This window comes from Thamnophis elegans, chromosome 5 (genome assembly GCF_009769535.1).
Source record: "Thamnophis elegans isolate rThaEle1 chromosome 5, rThaEle1.pri, whole genome shotgun sequence".
In the NCBI taxonomy this organism is placed as follows: domain Eukaryota; kingdom Metazoa; phylum Chordata; class Lepidosauria; order Squamata; family Colubridae; genus Thamnophis; species Thamnophis elegans.
Window position 1 is genome coordinate 42,906,565 of NC_045545.1, and position 21,538 is coordinate 42,928,102.

At 39.6% G+C, this 21,538-nt stretch overlaps 1 protein-coding gene across 3 annotated transcripts in view; it reads right to left on the bottom strand.

Annotated features, from left to right (window-relative positions):
- The window catches only part of ST3GAL3 (ST3 beta-galactoside alpha-2,3-sialyltransferase 3), a 249,939-nt gene that overhangs the window by 102,405 nt on the left and 125,996 nt on the right, over window positions 1-21,538 (bottom strand). The window lies entirely within an intron of this gene.

Consider the following 21,538-nt stretch of genomic DNA (forward strand, 5'->3'; position numbering starts at 1 on the left):
ACACACATGATCTCCACAGCATCCTGTTGCTGCTGTTCACATCCTTTCATTTCTTCTTTTTATATAAATAAAAAATGTGTCAGATTAATTGAAGCTTTTTAAAACAAACTTCAGAGCATGTGCTCCAATCATATTATGGAATACATGACAACAATTCAATTGCCCAGACCTTTTCAGAATTGAGATGTTCTCATCATTTTAGATACTACAAGGATTTCTGTGCTGTGTGACTGCAATGTTTGCTGAAACCCAACAGTTAATAGGTAACCACTCAATTAATGCTCAATGATTGATCATGGAACCAGTATATTATTCTGCCGACTCACTTACCCCAGTTTCCCTTCCAACCCGTGAAAACTAAATGTAGTAACTTAAAAATATTTTACTTGCCACCAAGTTGGTAGAGCGAACCTGTATTTTGGCCCCTTTACCTAGACCTGCTGCTCTGTGATTAGACCAGGACTGCAACATGCAAATTTCTAGAGGAAAATACCGCCCATGCAATTATACTGTGCAAGGCGGAAGATGGCTGCTCGAGCGAAATGCTCGAGTTTTGCGAAAAGAGAGGAGCGGAATTGAGAGGGACGGAGCCCCTTGAAGTTCGAGGGAGAAGTTCCCCCGTGGAGGTGATCGAGCAGGCAGTCCAGGGGTGCGTTTTTAGCTGGAGGGGGGGCTGCATAAGCGCTCCCCAGGCACTTGGAACGCGCCAATTCTTCCCACCTTATGCTGGTCTGCGGCAAGACGGCTCTGAAGATCAGCTGTGGAGCGGCTTTTAGATCAGCTGTAGATAGGCTTTTTTGAACTTGGTAGCAGCGGCAGTGGCAGCATTAGGTCGATAAGCCTAACAATAAGACTTTAACTCCTGGCTGTTAGACTTGGAGAGAAGAGTGGGGGAGTGGGGGGAGCACTGCAAGGGGGACTGCTTTAGTGACCCCTGGATATTTGAACGCTCCGGAGACCTGCCCATCCCCCATGCCGGCTACGGAAAATGACGGTGGCGTTTTGAATGCGGTGCATTTTTAAACTTGACTCGCTGGGCTGAGGCGGTGGCTGCCGGCGTTCCCGGCGTGTCCTGGGGGGGAGCTGCCAATGCCAGCGCAGCTTGAGAGACGCTGTGGCCAGGCGTCCAGGAGATTCGTGCTGGAGCTGTTTTTACCGGCTGCTGGAGTCCATCACGCCCCGGGGGCTGAGGGCGCCCTGGCTGCCTGGGGGGGTGGCCCCCAGGGGCTGGACGGTTTGCCTGCTTGCCGGGAGGCGCCAGGAGACACCGGGGCTGACATCAAAGCCACTGAGCCACTGATTAGCTGCGGGGCCGAGGGATTAACCAGGTTTCCCGGGAGTTGACTGACTGTAAAGAGAGGCTACTGAGTGTTATGGGACCTGCTGAGAACGCTGAGAATCCTGAGAACGCTGAGAACGCTGAAAATATTGAAAATATTGTGAATGCTGAGAATACTGAGAGACTGAGATCAGAGAGAGATCACTGAACGTTTTGTGGAACATCGCTCAAGTAACCGGGCAGCGCTGAACCATCCTGCGAATTTTGTTGTGCCATCTGTGGCGAGAGGTGGGCTGGGACTACCTGACCACCGGGGCCGAGGGGGCCTGTTGGAGCCTGGAAGAGCTGGCTGAGACTGTCTTGGCTACCATGGAGATGGCTATCGGAGACTGTTTTGGGGGGACCCGACCCCCTTGGTTGTCTGACACCTCCATCTGCTGTCTGTGCTGCTGCAGGGTCAGGCTAGGGACAGGGTAGGGTTAGATTAGAATTACTGGGTGGGTTAGTTTAGTTTAAGATTAGGATTAAGGTTAGGGTGAGGGTGGGGTTGCTAGCCTGACGACCTACCAGCTGGCTGCCTCCACTGGAAGTGTTACGGTACAGCTGGGAGTGGGGCTTTTCCTCCCCCCTTTTACCGTGGGGTTCCCTGGCTCCCTTGTGTCCTTTGTCCCCGAGGGAAGGGGTGTTGCTGGCCTGTCATCGCCTATGGCTGGCTCCGCAACTTTCACCGCTATATCCACCACCTGTGGCTTACTTGCCTCCCAGACAGTTCCTGGCCTTGCTCTCTGGACCATCGTTGGGGAGCAAATTGAGGCCTATGATTTTATTGCCATCCTGGGCTTCCTGTTCATCCCCCCACTGACTTTTTACAGTAACGAGAGAGAGGACTGGAAGTGTGACTCTCTCTTTATTGCTATCATCATATGTCTCTTTTATCATTCCTTGGATCTCGGACTCTCGTGTGGGAGGTCTTGGACATTACTCCCTCCTCGGCTTTTTTTCGGACTATATTCGATCAATTTGCTATCTTGTGCAATTTTTATAATTTTTATAAATTTGTAATTTTTTGTAATTTTTAATTGTATAGAGAGTGCGTGGTATGACTGTGGTTGAATGAATGTTCCCACTTTTACTATAATATTGTTGTTTCCCTTGTTTTAACTTGTTTTGTGGGGATTGATTGATTGTATGTGTGTGTATGTGTGGTGGGCCGGGAGCATAGCTGGGTACCTCCTGCACTGAGTGCTCTGGCAGAAGTGTCAAGGGGGCCGAGGCTTAATCCGGCCCTTGGATGTGTGTGTCAAAGGGCTTGCTGGTGAATCCGGTGGCCAGGGGAGAAGGTGGAGGGACGATAGATGCGGGAGTGGGCCGGAACATTGGGGTCATATTGGGGAGGGGCAGATATGGCGGGAACTTCAGGGCGAGCCATTACCGGGGAGGGTTCCCTACGTCAGAGGGATCCCTCCTTCTGGCCCTGTTAGTTCCACTCCAAGGCCAGATGGTGTGAGTAGTCAGGACCCTGGTCTCAGGCTGTTGTTGCTAAATGCCAGGTCTGTGGTTCATAAGGCTCCCCTCATCCAGGACCTAATTTTAGACGAGGGGGCAGACCTGGCATGTATTACTGAAACCTGGCTGGGCCCGGAGGGAGGAGTCCCGCTCACTGAAATGTGCCCAGAGGGTTTTCAGGTGCTTCATCAACCGTGACCCCAGTGAAGGGTGGGGGAGTGGCCATTGTTATCCGAAAGTCTTTAGTTCCTCATAGGATCCCTGCTCCGGAGCTTGTCGGGTGTGAGTCCTTGCTGTGAAGATGGACCTTGCGGGTCAAGTGGGCTTGTTGTTAACGTACCTGCCTCCCAATAGCGTGACAACAGCCCTCCCCTAGCTCCTCGAGTCAGTAGCTGAGCTGGCAGTTGAGTTCCCCAGACTTATGATACTGGGGGACTTCAATCTGCCTTCTCTCGGCGAACACTCTGATGGAACTCAGGAGTTCATGGCTTCCATGACAGCCATGGGCTTGACTCAAGTAATCCAGGGCCCGACTCACTCAGCGGGTCACACACTCGACCTTGTATTTCTCTCGGAGCAGTGGAGTTGTGTCTTGGTTTGAGGGGTAGCGAGATCTTGCCCCTGTCATGTTCGGACCACTTCCTACTGAGGCTCGACTTTCGGAGACCAATCCCCCGCTGTAGGGAGGAAGAGCCGATTAGGTGGTTCCACCCAGGAGTTTTATGGATCCTCAGGGTTTCCAGACGGCGCTTGGTGTTGTGCCTGATACTCTCGCCCGCAGTCCGGTGGAGACCTTAGTTGCTGCTTGGAACTCAGCGGCGTCTGAGGCTCTCCACCGGATTGCGCCTTTACGGCCGATTCGCAGCAGTGAATCCAGGAGGGCTCCTTGGTTTACCGAGGACCTCCGGGAGATGAAGCGCCAAAAGAGATGCCTAGAGCGCCGCTGGAGGTCCAGTAAATCCGAGTCAGACGGAGCACTATTAAAAGCTTGCATCGGAGTATACCTTTCGGCAATACGGACAGCTAAGAACACCTATATTGCTGCTCTGATTGCGTCCGCTGAGTCACGCCCTGCCGCCTTGTTTAGGGTAACCCGCTCCCTCCTGAATGGGAGGGTTGTGGATAATCCCTTACGAGGTAGAGCGGAGGAATATGTCCAGTTCCTCGCGGACAAAGTTGCTCGGCTTCGGATGGACCTGGACTCCAATTGCGCAGAGCCAGCCGGGGTACCGGGGGAGGGTCTTGAGCGACATCTCTGGACTGACTTTCAACTTGTTACTCCTGATGAAGTGGACAAGGCCATGGGAGCGGTGAGTGCCACCACATTTGCACTGGACCCGTGCCCCTCCTGGCTGGTCGCGAACAGCAAGGAGGTGATGCGGGGCAGGATCCAGGCAATGGTGAATGCCTCCCTTCGGGAGGGCTTCTTTCCTCCGCCATTGAAGACAGCGGTGGCGAGACCCCTCCTGAAGAAGCCATCTCTGGATCCAGCCATTTTGAATAACTACCTTCCAGTCTCCAACCTCCCCTTTGTTGGGAAGGTTGTTGAGAAAGTGGTGGCCTTTCAGCTCCGATGGTCCTTGGATGAAGCCGATTATCTGGATCCCTTTCAGTCCGGTTTCAGGCCTGGCTTCAGCACAGAAACCGCTTTGGTCGCACTGACCGATGATCTCTGGAGAGCCAGGGATGGAGATCATGCCTCCATCCTAGTGCTTCTTGACCTCTCAGCGGTCTTCGATACCATCGACCATGGTATCCTGCGACGGTTATGAGAGGTGGGGGTGGGATGCACCGTTCTTCGGTGGTTCTCCTCCTACCTCTCGGACAGGTCGCAGTCGGTATTGGTCGGGGGCAGAGGTCGACCCCTAGGCCCCTGAAATATGGGGTCCCACAGGGTTCGGTCCTGTCCCCCCTCCTTTTTAACATCTACATGAAGCTGTTGGGTGAGATCATTCGGTGGCACGGGATAAAATACCATCATTACGCGGACAATACCCAGTTGTATCTGTCCGCCCCGTGCCAACTCAGTGAAGCAGTTGACGTGATGTGCCAGTGTCTGGAGGCTGTCAGGGTCTGGATGAGGGTTAACAAGTTGGCGCTCAATCCAGACAAGACCGACTGGCTGTTGTGTTTCCCTCCCCAAAATTTGGTTAGTACTCCATCACTCAGGCTGGGGGGTGAAATTTGACGCCTCTCAGACAGGGTTCGCAATTTGGGAGTCCTCTTGGACCCACAGCTGACCTTAAAACATCATTTGTCGGCTGTGACCAGGGGGGCATTCGCCCAGGTTCGCCTGGTGCACCAATTGCGTCCCTACCTGAACCGAGAGGCACTCGCAACAGTCACTCATGCCCTTGTGATCTCAAGACTGGACTACTGCAATGCACTCTACATGAGGCAGCCCTTGAAGAGCATTCGGAGACTTCAGCTCGTCCAGTTTTTGTGTTTCCCTTCCCCTCCTTGGGTTTGTGCGCCGCCCTGAGTCCCACTGAGAATAGGGCGGCATATAAATAAAATGAAACTCGAAACTCGAAACTATACTGCTTACTGTTAAAGGTAGTTCAGGAAAAAAAAACTTTGAAACAACAGAACATAGAGGATGTGGCAAAGCCCAATGGCAAGGATATATCAATGGCATTGAATGATTGCTAGTAAGTTCCAGGTCTAGTGATGTCCTAAGAAAGAAACCTGGTCAGAAGTGTCTAATTTTCCACAATGTTAAATACCCATTTCAAAGCAATATGTAATGCTAAATCATTAATAGAACGGCAGGATAACTGTGCAAAGTTCAAATTGTTGGAAATCCCAAGCATTCTTCTGGAAAAGTTAGTTCAGATGCAGATGACAACAGCACTGGTGAGGATGATATATCTATTCTTGCTCATATATGTTAATATTTAAAATAGCATTTTCTGATTGACAGAAAAAAATAATTAAAGATCAGTATGCCTGCATGGGAAAAAGGATTCCCCTCACTATTTTCCTCCCGACAGCTATTCCTCCCGACTCACTATTTTCCTCCCTCTCAAGCTTTCTCATGTTAAATCTTACATCAATAATATTAAAGAACCTGAATAGAAAGTTATATTCTGCCACTATGCACCTCTCCCCACTCTTTTTTTACACTAGGCATATATTTACAGCATCCTCTCCAAGAGTCACATTTTCCTATTACATTATTTATCTATATTAATCAAATCTATATGACTAAGGTGACCAGACGTCCCGATTTCAGCAGGACAATCACACTTTATAACAATTTGTCCCATGTCCTGGGCCGTTTTTAAAAAGTCCCAATTTTCTGGCTTCATGTTGAAAGCCCAGTGGATTTGCTTAAGAAATCCTAACCGGGGCAAGACAAAAGACACCCTGTCTAATCCCTCTCTCTCTCTCTCTCTCTCTCTCTGTCTCAGTACTTTCATTGAAGATATAATTAAAACGTTAAAGCAACAAAACGGACCCCCCCTGCCCCTTTTACCTCATTTTATAAGAAAAAATGATCTAGTACCATAGAGCTCCAGGAAATACTTGGCTAGAGAGGTAGCGAGTGTTACTTCCTGGATTTTCCGGAGAGGAGGGGCACGGAGGTTGGAAGTCTGCTCGTGTGGAAAAAATGAGCAAAAGTTTCTTTGAAAAATATTTCCCTGATCTTTTTATTTGCTCATTTCTTTGTATTAACATCTACATCATTCTGGGTTGACTTGGAGTGCAAGCCTGCTGTAAGTGAGCTGGGTTTTTTTTCTTTATTTTTTTAATGTATTTAAAATAATATTTTATTTATTGTACATAGGATTTTTTAAAAATTCTGTGTGGATTCTTTTATTAAATTGTCTTAGACTATTTAAAAAAAGATTTTATCCAAAATAAATTGAAGTGAAACCATTTTTAAAAATTCTATGCACAATACTTTGAAATATATTGTGCATAGAAAGAATAGTTTGAAATGTTTTACTTCAATTTATTCTGTGTGGATTCTTTATTTAAATTGTCTTAGGCTATTTAAAAATGATTCTATCCAAAATGCAAAATACCAGCTGCAGTTGTTTACTTAAGAACTGTGGCAAGAAAGGTGGTATAATGGGCTTAGTGACCAAAGTTACAATGGCATTGAAAAAAGTGACTGATGACCATTTTTCACACTTAGCGACCATTTTCACAATTAGCGACCGTTGCAACATCTTCATGGTCACGTGATCAAAATTTTAATGTTTGGCAACAGTTACAATTTATATTTGTAAATTGTAGTTATGTTGAAATAAAAAAAATATTACAATACTATTTTTGCATTATATGAAAATTTCTGTTGCTCTGTATAAAATTTTTAATCAAGCCCCCCCCCCCCCCCCGGTCAAAGGTGTCCCTCTTTACCAATCTGAAAATCTGGTCACCTTATATATGACTGCCCATTTATCCAACAAGAGTGAACATAAATGATAAAACATCAATAACTGTAAAACACAAACAATAACCCTTAGAAATTTATAATATTCTTTCATATTTTTTTATTTTTTATTTTTTATTTTTTATTTACAATAATAAGTAAGTTTTCACTGGAACTAAAGCAATGTTTATTATTATGGGAACAAATTTTCCTTATGTTCAAATCAAGAAATACACCATGAATAGTATGTGCGCCTACTGTTGAAGACACAAATCTTGAAGCAATGTTTCTAAAACATTTTTCTCACAGGACCCCTTTCCACTTTTAAAAAATGATGGAGGACTCAAAACAGCTTCTGTTTGAGGAATTTAACAATATTTGTCATATTAAAATTTAAGACTGATACAATGTTTGCAACTACAGCTTCTCACAATAGTTTGATAGGATTTTAATATTTTATTATGTTTCATCATAGGCTGACAAATAATTTAGATTTTGCAGATCCATGTGAGGGTCTTGGATCACCCCCTAGGGGGCTTCAGGCCACACCTTGAGAAGCATTGATCGAAAAGACAGAAAGATCAGTGGGGAAAAAAATTCTTTTTGAATTCCTAAAATAATATATGGACACAGTAAACGTGCTCCCATTGTTTAAGTTAATCAGCAACAGATAAAACAGTGGGAAATTAGGGAATTTAAAAAGATAACATAAAAAGAGATTTAAAAATCAATAACATTTATTGTATCTGAATGGTCGCCTAAGCTGTTTTATCTAAAATGTTAAACTGAGTTATAAAAAAGGAAAAACAGAAGGGAGAAGATAAAAATACAATGCGTGAGACATATGTTCAGAACAAATCTGAATCTTTAATATAATCTCCAAAATCAAGCAACAAAATGAATCCATCTCAAACCATATTCAGGATTAGATTGATTTTTACCAAAACAATCACAACAGCAAGAGATTTATCAGTAAAATGGCTGTTGAGGAATAGAGGAACATAGTGAGCAGTTATTGATATCACACTGATTTGTACCTCAGGAGATATTATGTGGAATGTGAAAGAAAAAGATTAATTATGAAAGGGGCTAATATTATGTTATACTTTTCAAAGAGAAAAACAGATCCTTAATGTTTTATTAAATATATTTATTCAATAGAAATATCTTTCATTTCACTAAAAAGCTTTTTAATTAGTTTTTATTAAACAAATCTCATTATTATTGTTACTAATGAATTTTGTCTGTGAGTCAGGTGAGTTGTTTTTCTTTCTTTCCATGTTCTCCTCTAATCCATTTCTTTTTCTATGCTGGTCTATTCCTCAGGGATAATGATGTAGGCTGCCTTAATTCTAAAATTGGAAATATCTAGAAGCAGCTTCTCTAGCAACTTTAACATTAGGCCCACAACCAACAGAAGATGGATTATTATAAACAAATCTTTAATAGCCCTAATTGCCTACTAGTCCTCTCAAAGTGAAAAGCTATTTAGTGTTTTGAACAGAACACTGGATTTTTTTCTTTTGCAATGTAGGTTTGTGACCTGACATCAGTGATAATATCTGAGCAAGCCACCAACGTTTAGCCAAATAATGAGAATCATTCATGTTCTTTATTTCTCTGACCATTAAGAAGGAAAAAATGTGAAGTTGAACATGAGGAAATTCAGGCAAATTGCAAAACCCAAAAAACAATATCACAAGCGGAAATAACTGAGATTCAAGACACAACTAAAGACATTATAGTAGAACACCCAGAAGAAGCTCTCGGGGAGGAAATAACATCACCACCACTAGAACCAGTTATCACTGAACCAACTGATGAACTAACTCAAAAACAAAAAGAATTGAAGGATAAGATCATGGAGCATTTTCTGCTTAATGAGGAAAGGCAACGTTTACCATCACTAAAAACTGTGCCTAAGAAAATTTTGGCCCCTATCATGAAAATGGTTAATGCAGTGTTTTCAACAATTGAACCGGAATCCATCTTGGAAACAAAGCAGTTAATGTACAGCGCAGCTGTAATAGTCACTAATGAACTAGGCATTAAAATTAAAGTACCTAGTCACACAACAGAAAAAAGCATCAAAGCCAAAGTGGAAAATCCGTTTAGAACAAAAAATCAAAAAATTAAGGGCAGATGCTAGTAACTTAAAGAACATGCATGAGCAACGGCTTAAAAACAACAAAATCATAGATCGGCTAATCAGAAGATATAGATTGGATACAAGAAACATCAATGAAGCTGTAGAGATTGTAAAACAGCAGATAACAGCAATAGCTAGAAAAATTGAAAGATATGAGGCACGAATCATCCAATATAAACAAAATCAGCAATTTCGATCAGACCACCGGCGTTTTTATCAAAGTCTTAATGTGAATGGTGACACCAAAAGTGAAAAACCAGAAAAACAGGCCACAGTTGAATTCTGGAAAGAATTGTGGGAAAATGCAAAGGACTACAACAAGGAAGCAAAGTGGATACAGGACTTTGAGAAAAGCATTGGCAACAAACAAATGCAAGTATTAGAAATAACAACTGAGATGGTAAAAAATCGAGTTAAAAAGGTAAAGAATTGGACATCACCTGGAAAGGACCAATTACATGGTTTCTGGCTCAAATATCTGACCAGTTTACACGCAATATTGGCCAGGCAACTGAATGAAATTTTACAAAAGGGCCAAATTGATGAATGGTTGACAACTGGAAAAACATACTTGATTCAGAAAGATGTAACTAAAGGAACAACACCTGAAAACTACAGACCAATAACATGCTTGCCAACAACCTTCAAATTACTCACAGGCATTATTGCAGATAACATGATGGATTATTTGGAAACAAACAACATCTTGCCAGTAGAGCAAAAAGGCAACAAAAGAAGGAGCAGGGGCACAAAAGATCAGCTTCTAATTGATAAAATGATATTAGAAAATTGTAAGAACAGAAAAACGAACTTGAATATGGTCTGGATTGATTACAAAAAGGCATTTGACTCACTGCCAAATAGTTGGATCATAAAATGCTTAGAAACAACTGGCATTAGCAAAAATATTACATCCTTTACTGAAAAGGCGATGAAACAATGGAGAACTGAGTTGGCAGTAGGGAATGAGATCTACAGAATGGTTAATATCAAGCGAGGAATTTTCCAGGGTGATTCACTTTCACCTCTTCTCTTCATCACCGCAATGATCCCACTATCAGTAATCTTAAAAAAAATGAAATTAGGCTACCAAACAGCCAAAGAAGCTGAAAAAATTTCGCATTTACTATATATGGATGATTTGAAACTCTATGGAAAGTCAGAAATAGAAATCCAATCATTGACAAACACAGTCCGAGTATTCAGCACCGATATTTCAATGCAGTTTGGCATGAAAAATGCGCCACTGTATCCATAAAAAGGGGCAAAATCACTGCATGTAAGGGAATTGAAATGCCCAATGGCCAACTAATTAAATGCAAAGAAAATGAAGCCTACAAATACTTAGGCATTCTGCAGTTGGATAACATCAAGCATGGAGAAGTAAAAACTATTGTCAGGCGAGAGTACACCAACAGAGTTAGGAAAATTTTGAAATCTAAATTGAATGGTGGAAATACAATCAAGGCCATAAATACCTGGGCAATACCAGTTATAAGATACACAGCTGGTATAGTTAACTGGACACAAGCTGATTTGGACCTTTTGGACTGAAAAACCAGGAAACTAATGACAATGCACTACAGTTTACATCCACGTGGTGATACTGATAGACTATACCTGCCACGAAAATCAGGTGGCAGAGGATTATTACAAGTGAAGCAAACAGTTGAAGAAGAAAAACATGCACTGGCTGATTATTTAAAAGAAAGTCAAGAAGATCTATTAATTGAAGTAAAGAACAAAAATCTACTGAAGGCCCAACAGACGAAACAAGAATACAGAAAAGAAGTGATAAAATCAAGAACGGAGAGTTGGCAGAACAAAGCACTGCATGGCCAATTTCTGGAAAAAATAAAAGATAAAGTGGACAGTGAACAAACTTGGTTATGGTTAACAACAGGTACATTAAAGAAAGAAACAGAGTCATTAATCCTGGCTGCGCAAGAACAAGCTATCCGCACAAATGCCATTAAGGCCAAAATTGAAAAATCCTCTGATGATGCCAAATGCAGACTTTGCAAAGAAGCTGATGAAACTGTTGATCACATACTCAGCTGCTGTAAAAAAATCGCGCAGACTGATTATAAATTGCGGCACAATTCAGTAGCACAAATGATCCATTGGAATTTGTGCAAAAATTATAATATTAAAACAGCAACAAACTGGTGGGAACATCAGCCTGAAAAGTCACCGAAAATCAGATGGTCAAGATCTTGTGGGATTTCCGTATACAAACAGACAAAATACTGGCACATAATACACCAGACATCACACTGGTTGAGAAAAATAAGGTCACAATCATAGACATCGCAATACCAGGTGATAGCAGGGTCGCCGAGAAGGAACATGAAAAAATTGCAAGATACCAGGACTTAAAAATCGAAATTCAACGACTATGGCACAAACCAGCAGTGGTAATTCCAGTGGTAATTGGCACACTGGGTGCTATTCCAAAAGCATTGGAATTACATTTAAAACAGTTAAAAATTGACAAAATCACCATCAGTCAAATGCAAAAAGCCGCACTGCTTGGATCTGCACGCATATTACAAAAATGCGTAACAACGTCCTAGGCCCCTGGGTGGGGCCCGACTAGTAACCAATGCCAAATCCGGCCGCTGTGATACAATTGTATAATAATAAATAATAATAAATAATAATAAATAAATAATAATAAATAAATAATAAATAATAAATAATAAATAATAAATAATAAATAATAAATAATAAATAAATAATAAATAATAAATAATAATAATAAATAAATAATAATAAATAATAATAAATAATAAATAATAAATAATAAATAATAAATAATAAATAATAAATAATAAATAATAAATAATAAATAATAAATAATAAATAATAAATAATAAATAATAAATAATAAATAATAAATAATAATAATAATAATTAATACACCAGACATCACACTGGTTGAGAAAAATAGGGTCACAATCATAGACATCGCAATACCAGGTGATAGCAGGGTCGCCGAGAAGGAACATGAAAGAATCACAAGATACCAGGACTTAAAAATCGAAATTCAACGACTATGGCACAAACCAGCAGTGGTAATTCCAGTGGTAATTGGCACACTGGGTGCTATTCCAAAAGCACTGGAATTACATTTAAAACAGTTAAAAATTGACAAAATCACCATCAGTCAAATGCAAAAAGCCGCACTGCTTGGATCTGCACGCATATTGCGAAAATACGTTACGACGTCCTAGGCCCCTGGGTGGGGCCCGACTAGTAACCAATGCCAAATCCGGCGAAACAACTGGCCGCTGTGATACAATTGTATAATAATAATAATAATAATAAAAGAAACACAGCACAATGCTTTTTCTCATACTACAGAAATGAACCTCTATTTGCAGGGGCTTTTTCTTTGTAAATGGCTCCGGAAAGCTGCTAAGAAGCAACACTTTAAAGTTATTTATGAGAAGAAAAAGCAGTTGTTTGGTCTGATCAGATCCAAATAACATATGTGCATTTTATCGTGTGAGTGTGAGTAGCACTGGATAATGTCAGCTGGGTTAATTACAAAGCTTGTTTTTCAGAGATTTATGGTTACAAAGGAGAAATATCCTTTGGACCTCAGTTTGACCCAAAAGCTATTTCTGTTTAGACTTTAAAGTGGGAGTCAGTTCTGTCTGCCAAGTGCCAGAGTAATTGAGTGTTTAACCACATCCTTGCCCTGGATTTATCCACAACAAGGGAGAAGCACACCATTTCACTGTTTAATTTGCAGCCACAAAGTAGCTAAATATCCTTACATACAAGCATGCATATTCAGCATGCTACTTCCTTCAAGTAAGCAAAGTTAGGCAAAACACAAAAAGGGATAAGAAATAGTAAACCAAGGAAATTAGGGCCTGAAAAAATAAAATAGAAAAAAAGCTAAATCTGCAATACTTCAACTTCATTCACTATATCACTTATTTTTACCATATCCATTCATTGTGATTTGCTTTTTAAGCTTCTCACTCTCTTTTGAGAATATAATCATCTTCACCCAGCCATGACTTTTTTGATCCTCCCCTTCCCTTCAACCAATTCACATTTCCTTCCTATATTTGTTTTGTAATTCTCTTTATATGAATGAATCATGAATACTTCATTTTCACACATCATCCACTGTTGTATTCAATTTACATTGATTTCAACACCCATACATTTCTTCTTGTTTTACCAGACACAATTAAACACCCCATTTCCACTGCATCCAATTTAATTTGTTTCTCCTGGATATCCAACCCCCACTATCATAAAGCAAGCAGAAGCATGCTCTTATACACAACCATTTTTGTTTGTTACAACAAATATTCATTTTTCACAATAGACCAAGTGCTATACTCTACCTCTTTCCATTGTTCTTGTTGCATCCATATAATGGATCTAACATACCCTGCAAATCATCTAAATCTTCATCTAACATGGTGTCAACTGTATATATATATTTACATCCCCAAACAACATACCTTTAAACATTTCTCAATAAACACTTTATTGAGTGTTTATTGATACATTGATCAATAAACACTTCAAACAATCAAGGGAATATTACATAATCTTGTATTCTTCCCTGCTACATTTGAATCAGTGGTGGGTTTCCATTTTTTTTACTACTGGTTCGCTTGTGCATGCACAGAAGCATCTGGGCAGGTAGGCGGAGCCTCCCACCACCACCACTATCGTTTTGCCTGATCCAGGCCAAACTGGCAGAAACCCACCTCTGATTTGAATCATTCTGTTACATACCATTCTTACTGCATTCAACAATTACATATTTGCACCCAACATTCCATACTTCAAGCTATTCAATTTATCATACAACTTTTTAACATCAATACATGTATGTTGCTTCTTTCTCACATTGCTTTTTTTCTTAACAACCTACTGAAAAGTAAAAATCTAATCTGTACATATTTTTTTTAATAACTGGATCTATGTTCATTTCAAATCAAAACTTTACATCAGTATTTCTTTCAGTGTTATCTTTGATGTGCAATATATTTTTCGAAAAGGGGCTGAACTGGAAACTGCTGTAAGGTTGTACCATAAGCCACTTGGAGCAAAAGAATGCACAGAAATTCAGGCAATCTCTCCAGTTGTTAACTATCAAAGGAAAGTTTTTTTCTGAAAATATCCTGGTATCAAAAGCCTATCCTTCTAGCAGGCAGGAGAAGCCTTTCACTGGTACTGTTTACACTCTCTTGGAGTTGTGCTTGTACTCTTACACTCTTAGAAAATTCAAAGTACCTTCAAGGGGAACCCTATATAGAACATGTTACAACAATATAATATCAAGTTATTACAGTGTGGATCATTATAAGCAGTTCATTCTCGTACTGGAGTTGCTCTATCAGTAAGATTTAAAAAAGATGTGGAGATTCTAGAAAGAGCACAGAGAAGAGCAACAAAGATGATTAGGGGATTGGAGGCTAAAACATATGACGAACGGTTGCAGGAACTGGGTATGTTTAGTTTAATGAAAAGAAGGACTCGGAGAGTCATGATAACAGTGTTCCAATATCTCAGGGGTTACCAAAGAGAAGAGGGAGTCAAACTATTCTCCAAAGCACCTGAGGCTAGAACAAGAAGCAATGAGTGGAAACTAATCAAGAAGAGAAACAACTTAAAACTGACAATTAGAACAATTAATTAGTGAAACAACTTGCCTCTAGAAGTTGTGAATGCTCCAACACTGAAAGTTTTTAAGAAGATGTTGGATAACCATTTGTCTGAAATACCTACGGATTGGACCAGAAGACCTCCCAGGTCCCTTCCAACTATGTTATTCTATTCTATTCTAAGATGGCATAAAAATTAATTTAAACAAAAAAATCTGGTAAATCAACTGGAGCTGGTGTGTGTGTGTGGGGGGGGAAACATTCTTAGACAAGATAGCCTTAACTCCAAAAACTATGGAGCCATCTCAGGGAACAGATCCTCTTCTCATTTTATGTGAAGTTGAAACTTGAAAAAGTCTTGAGGGGTAAAGCACAACAACAATCAGAGGAAACCTTTCTTGTTCATATAACTCTAATTCCAGATGGCATGAAACAATATTGAGAGTCATAATAGAATTTTACTTCTGGTCAACAGGCTATGTTTGTTCCTTTGTGAACTAGATAAAGTGTAATTAAAGAAGGGGCTCATTCTGCCCAGCTTTATTATTTCAAATATAGCCATGTAGCCCTTGTTTATAGCTTGTACACTATGTACTTGAATTCTTCCCCAAAACAACAGAAACAAAGTCATTATTGGAAAATAGCTATACTAATGACCCCTGTTGCCGTTAGGGCAGGAAATTATTGCAAATAACACTCTTCTGTTACACTTAACAGGAATTCCATTTGCATTGTGTGAACCAAAGTCTACTGATGTTATTTCATGACATGCCTTTTCCACTTTAAACTCAACCTATAAAAATGGACATCAAGCAAAAAAGAAATACTGATTCTTTTCTAAATATGCATCTGAATCCATGCCAATAGTTTTCTGCATTTTGGTGATAACTTATGAACAAGGAACCACACCAGGCTACCCATATATAGCAGTCCAACTAATTTCAAAACTCAAAAATTATCAACAAATCAACATGTTTTATAACCATGCTGATTTACATTAATAAATTCTGTTGACTGCTGACACAACAGGACCTCATTCACAAGAACCTGCTGTAGAGCTCACCCTTCCCAGTACAAAAAAAACCCCTCCATAAATAAACCAAGCACCAAGCTGAATATCTTCTGTACAGGGTGGGCTTCAAAAATTTCAGCATTGGGTTCTCTGTCCAGTTGCTGGGTGGGCATGGCCATGGTGGGCGTGCCTAGTTAGCCTCCTGCACCATGGCGGGGGGACTTTTTGCCTTCCCCAGGCTCCAGAGGCTTTCCTCAACCCTCAAGAAGGGTGAAAACTCCCTCCCCCGGGCTCCGGAGGCCCTCTCCAAAGGCCAGAAACTTCCAGGAGGCCTGTTTTTTCCATTCCCTAAGCTTCTGCATGGGTCATGCACTTACCTCACATCCAAAACTGACAGCATGGAGACTCTTGGGAGGAGCGGGGCGAGGTGGGAGGGGCAGGATGGGTGGCGCCAGCCAGGGGTGAGATTTGGACGTACTCCAAACCGGCCATAATGTTAGCTATGAGTTCTCCCAACCTGGGCAAACCCGTAGTAGCCCACCCTTGCTTCTGTAGTGCTGCAGTAGATTCTATATCTTTTATATGTTTTTTTCTGAACTGACTCTATTTTAGGGACAGCCAGGAAAGTGATTGTGTATGCTAGCTGAGAAAATAATCCACAATTCCTTGCAATATTGTGGCAGTTGCTAGAATACATGCTAGCTTATGGATTTCGATCATATCATAACTATGTGAATTACTGTATTTTCTGTTAGTGAATAGGAATCAAGTGCGAAAAAAGTCAGAAGCTTAAACAAAAATATGCAAGCACATGCAAGTACACACACATAGACAGACAGACAAATAGACAAACAAACATACACAAAAACATTCATATGCATGCTTTTGGAGATATGTGCTTCATTATAAACTAAAAGATATTCCTTGCAGAAAAATAACTTCAGTTACAAATGTTTTTAATATAACATCAGCCCCTTGCAAGAAAAGTGAGTATGTCAGAAGCACATAATTTTTGCCAGATTCAGAGCCAAGTATGGAATGGAGATCTCTGGCAATGGCAGAATTGGAGTACTGCATTCATCTTTGCTGCACCTAACCTTCCTGTGGCTTTTGATACCATCAACCATGGTATCCTTCTGGATCGGTGCAGAGGTTTGGGGTGAGAAGCACAGAGTTATGCTGTTTCATCTCCTTCTTTCAGGGTAGATTCCAGTTGGTGGAGATTGGGGAAGGGAGTTCTCACCATTGGCTTCTACAGTACAGGGTGCCACAGGATTCAGAGGGGGAAGGCTGCAGTCAAACGTAAATTTGCTTATCATCAGCACTATTTGAAAATTGAGGAAAATTTAAAGAATACTCCAAGTGTAAATATATTTTTCAGGAAAAAATCTGATTCCAGAACAAGCTATGTTTGTTTGTTTGATTTATTAACACCATCTTGCTTAATTTATATTGCAACTTGTTAGTTTTATCTGATTTCTTCTTTAATTCAGGCAGCTTTCAGAAACATTGCTACTTACTTGATAAAATATAATAAAAGTAATACATCTGATTAACATCTGTGTATTGGTGGCAGATGTTAGGCACAAAGAATCAGGGACATTCATTAGATTGCAGCACAGATTTATTCAAGCCTATACACAAGAATCTATTCAACTAAGTTCAGTATTAAATTGGTGCTACATAAGGGCCAATGGAATTCAGGAGGGGTTGGATTTGGACTGCCTGTAATGACTCTAAGCTAATCAAGTGCTTAACTCTGCACCCCAGCTCTTCTCCTACACAGATCACAATTACTAAAATATTCTAAATCAGGTTCATATCTCATTTATACATGTAGTAAAATACCCCATGCTGCCTATGGAGAAGCTTGAAAAAACCAAATCTATCTTCTACATTTCAAAATTCAAAATATATTTCCTTACTTTGATCGTTCTTATAACTTTCTCTGTTGAATATAGCCTAATAGTAATCACTATTGCATTAAAACTAGGGCTGCATCAAAAATTCCAATGAACTTGAATGCATTGAAATTAATGAGATTCCAATAGAAAAAATATTAAACCAGGAGGTAAGAAATACTTCCAACCTAAATGTATCAGAGGTGGGTTACTACCAGTTAAGACCAGTTCGACTGAACCGGTAGTAACTTGGCGGCCTGGGTCGCTGGAACCAGCAGCGACCCGGGCTTGCCACACCCCCGAACCGATTCTCTTGTTTTTTGATTCTGTGCATGCACACAAGCATTTTTAGTACTACGCAAGTGTGTGCTCGTGCTACGCAACCACGAATGAACCGGCAGTGGCAGCTGCCTGAAACTACCCCTGGTATGTATGTAGGTAGGTAGATAGGTAGATAGGTAGGTATCAAATTTATATAGACGCACATCTCATGGAAACTAACTCTGGGCAGCATACAACAATCCAATTAAACAGTAAAAATAGAAAACAGTCATTAAACTTGAGGCAGTTCAGGAGTGATGAGGCCGACTGGGGGAAAAGATTCTATAATGCAGGTGCCATGGCAGAAAAAGTCCACCCTCTAGGGCATGTCAAATGAAACTCACTATAGTGAGTTTTTGAACCCTAGAATTTACAAGTGATCTGTAGGTTTAACTGATTAGTTCAAAAAGCATTGCAACAAGCAACTCATTTTCTTCTATTATTAGCCATGAAAACATATCGATTTATCTTTTCAGTGAAATATGGCACAATGATCTGTTCGAAACTTTTCATTTAAATAATTCTTCCGGGGATGGGGGAATTGCTCTACAGCGTTTTGGAAAAACAAGTGAGATTTCAAGAAGTTTGTTCCTAAGAAATGCCAAACATAAATCAAAGTTGATGGCAGAGGGTAATTTTTAAAATAACAATAGCACTTAGACTTATACATCATTTCATAGTGCTGTACAGCCCTTTCTAAGCCATTTACAGTGTCAGCATATTGCCCACAACAATCAGGGTCCTCATTTTATCAACCTCAGAAGGATAGAAGGCTGAGTCAACCTTGAGCCGGTCAGGATCGAACTTCTGGCAGTCAGCAGAATTATTCTGCAATTCTGCATTCTAACTACTGTACCACCAAGGCCAAATAACTTTATACAGATAGTCCTCAATTTATTATCACAATTCAGACTGGAACATTGGTTGCTAAACAATGCAGTTGTTAAGTGAGTTGTGCCTGATTTTATTATGTTTAACATGGTCATTAAATGAATCACTACAGTCATAGTCGCTAAGTGAATCTGGCTTCCTCCATTGACTCTACTTGTGAGCTGGTTGAGAAGGTTGCAGATGGTGATCACATGACCCTGGGATAATGCAACAATCATAAATCCAAGCCAGTTGTCAAGGACCCAAATTTTGATCATGTGATAGCAAGAATGCTGCAACAGCTATACATGCAACGACCAATCGTAAGTCACCGTTTTCAGTGGTGTTCTCACTTTGAATGATTGCTAAACAAATGGTTGTAATTTGAGCACTATCTGTAAGAGACTAGATGTGTCCTTCTGACTCAGGGGGAGGTTGAAAAACTGAGTCATGTCCTATTTTGATAATGCATTTGTGCTTTTGAAACAAAGTAGACCTGCTGTATTTTATATTTCTATTTTACTGAAAGATTCTGAATATGGACAAATTCTGCAGAGAGACTTATTGTACTGAAAAATGATCAGGTGAGGGATTAATTAGGTTGTGAGCTTATCTAGATCTTGCTAACATGTTTTTCATACTGATCTTTTGTTTGCTTTGCTATTATCTGGGTTGGTCTGTGACCATAATAAAGAACATGACTGATCGTTTTAGTTGTTGATAGCAGTGCCATAATGTTTTTAAATGATCCTTTATTTTGCATTGGAATGGAGGAAAAAGAGGTTTATAGATTTGACTGCACCTAAAGCAAATATTTAAAAGACCTGGATCAAAAGTTGTAATAATTCACTTGCAGTCAATAACTTTTTGAAACATTCCAGAATTCTTAATTCTTAATTTAATTCTTGATTAAAAAGGAAAAAAAGAAATGGCAAATAGTCGTACTTTAAAGGAATAATTGTAAATCCTCTTCAATAAGCAAACATTCTTACATTTTCAAAACAAATAATTCACAAACCTTGAATAGCTAATAGCATCGACCATTTCTCTTATTGCAAATAAAAGGTAGTATTTCTATGGGCCTTTCAATGAATTATCAGAAATGTAAAGTACATTCTAAGACTTTATTAGTGATCACTAGTAAACAAATACTTGTCCGATAAATCAAGAAATGCCTTGGTCTGTTTATAATTTTGACTATCATCATAGCAAAGTACTATTAAGCCTTTTTATACCATTCTAAAGGTGGCATCTCTTAAACTATGTTAAACTATGTTAAATAGTTAACATATTTGGTTATTTCCATTGACATATATATTTCATTAATAACTGCAATGAAATGAATTAAGTAATATGAAAAAATAAGTAAAAAGAACAATATTCTAGATTTTATGTGTTAAAATTTGTAAAAATTGAAAACCAGATAAAATCAAAATTATTTTAAAATCTAATGTGCATACAAATCTTAACTGGCCACCTGAATTTAATGCCACTTATTCTTAAGCTTCTGAACATCATAAAATGTTCTTGTGGTCAATAATTCTTTGGATACAGGTAGTCGTCATTTAATGATTGTAACCAGAGTCAGAATTTCCATGCCTAAGTGATGCAGTTGTAAAATGCACAAGTGGAAGCTTCTCTTCTCACCAATCCACTCCCCTCCATAGAAGAAAAACCAGTGCAAAATGCGTACTGACTGTAATAACAATCACATGACTTTGCAAAGGGCATAAAGTTGCAAAGTTATTTTTTCAGTATTGTCGTAACTTCAAACAGTGGCTAAACAAGTTAATTGGTAAGAATAATTGGTAAGAAAAGACTATCTATCAGAAAGTGGTAAGAGAGACTGCAGTATAAAACATAAAGACTAAACTAGCTTGGTACAATAGGATTTGGTATAAAAACTATTATAAGTCCTAAAACTATTGATAAAATATTTGCACTACTGATGATAGTCTTGTATTATATACACCAAAGTGTAGAATTGAGGTCAACATTTGACTTGAGACAGAATCAATAACAGGAGTGCGCACATAAAATAAAGCATTAAGATTTGCTCCCATGTGAATACACACTTAACAAAAAAATAATAAAATATCTAACATTCTACTTGTCACTGGAAATTCCATTTACTATCGTATTCTTTGTCATAATTTCTCAGCTTGATGTGCAAAAGAATTAACTAACCTAACTTTTAAGAAACTACATAAAATAGAAACATAAAAATTAAGAAATCGGTAACAATAAAGAAAAGGAATATTTTAGTTTTGTTGTTAATTTGAGAAAATTATATAATATATAATATAATTATATATTTCTTGAGGACAGACCCAATTCGAGCAGGTACTTTTCAAGGATATAAATATATATTCTTGGGGACACATTTATACTACAGGTAGTCCTTGACATATGACCATTCATTTAGTGACCGTTCAAAATTACAATGGCATTGAAAAAGTTACTTACAACTGGTTCTC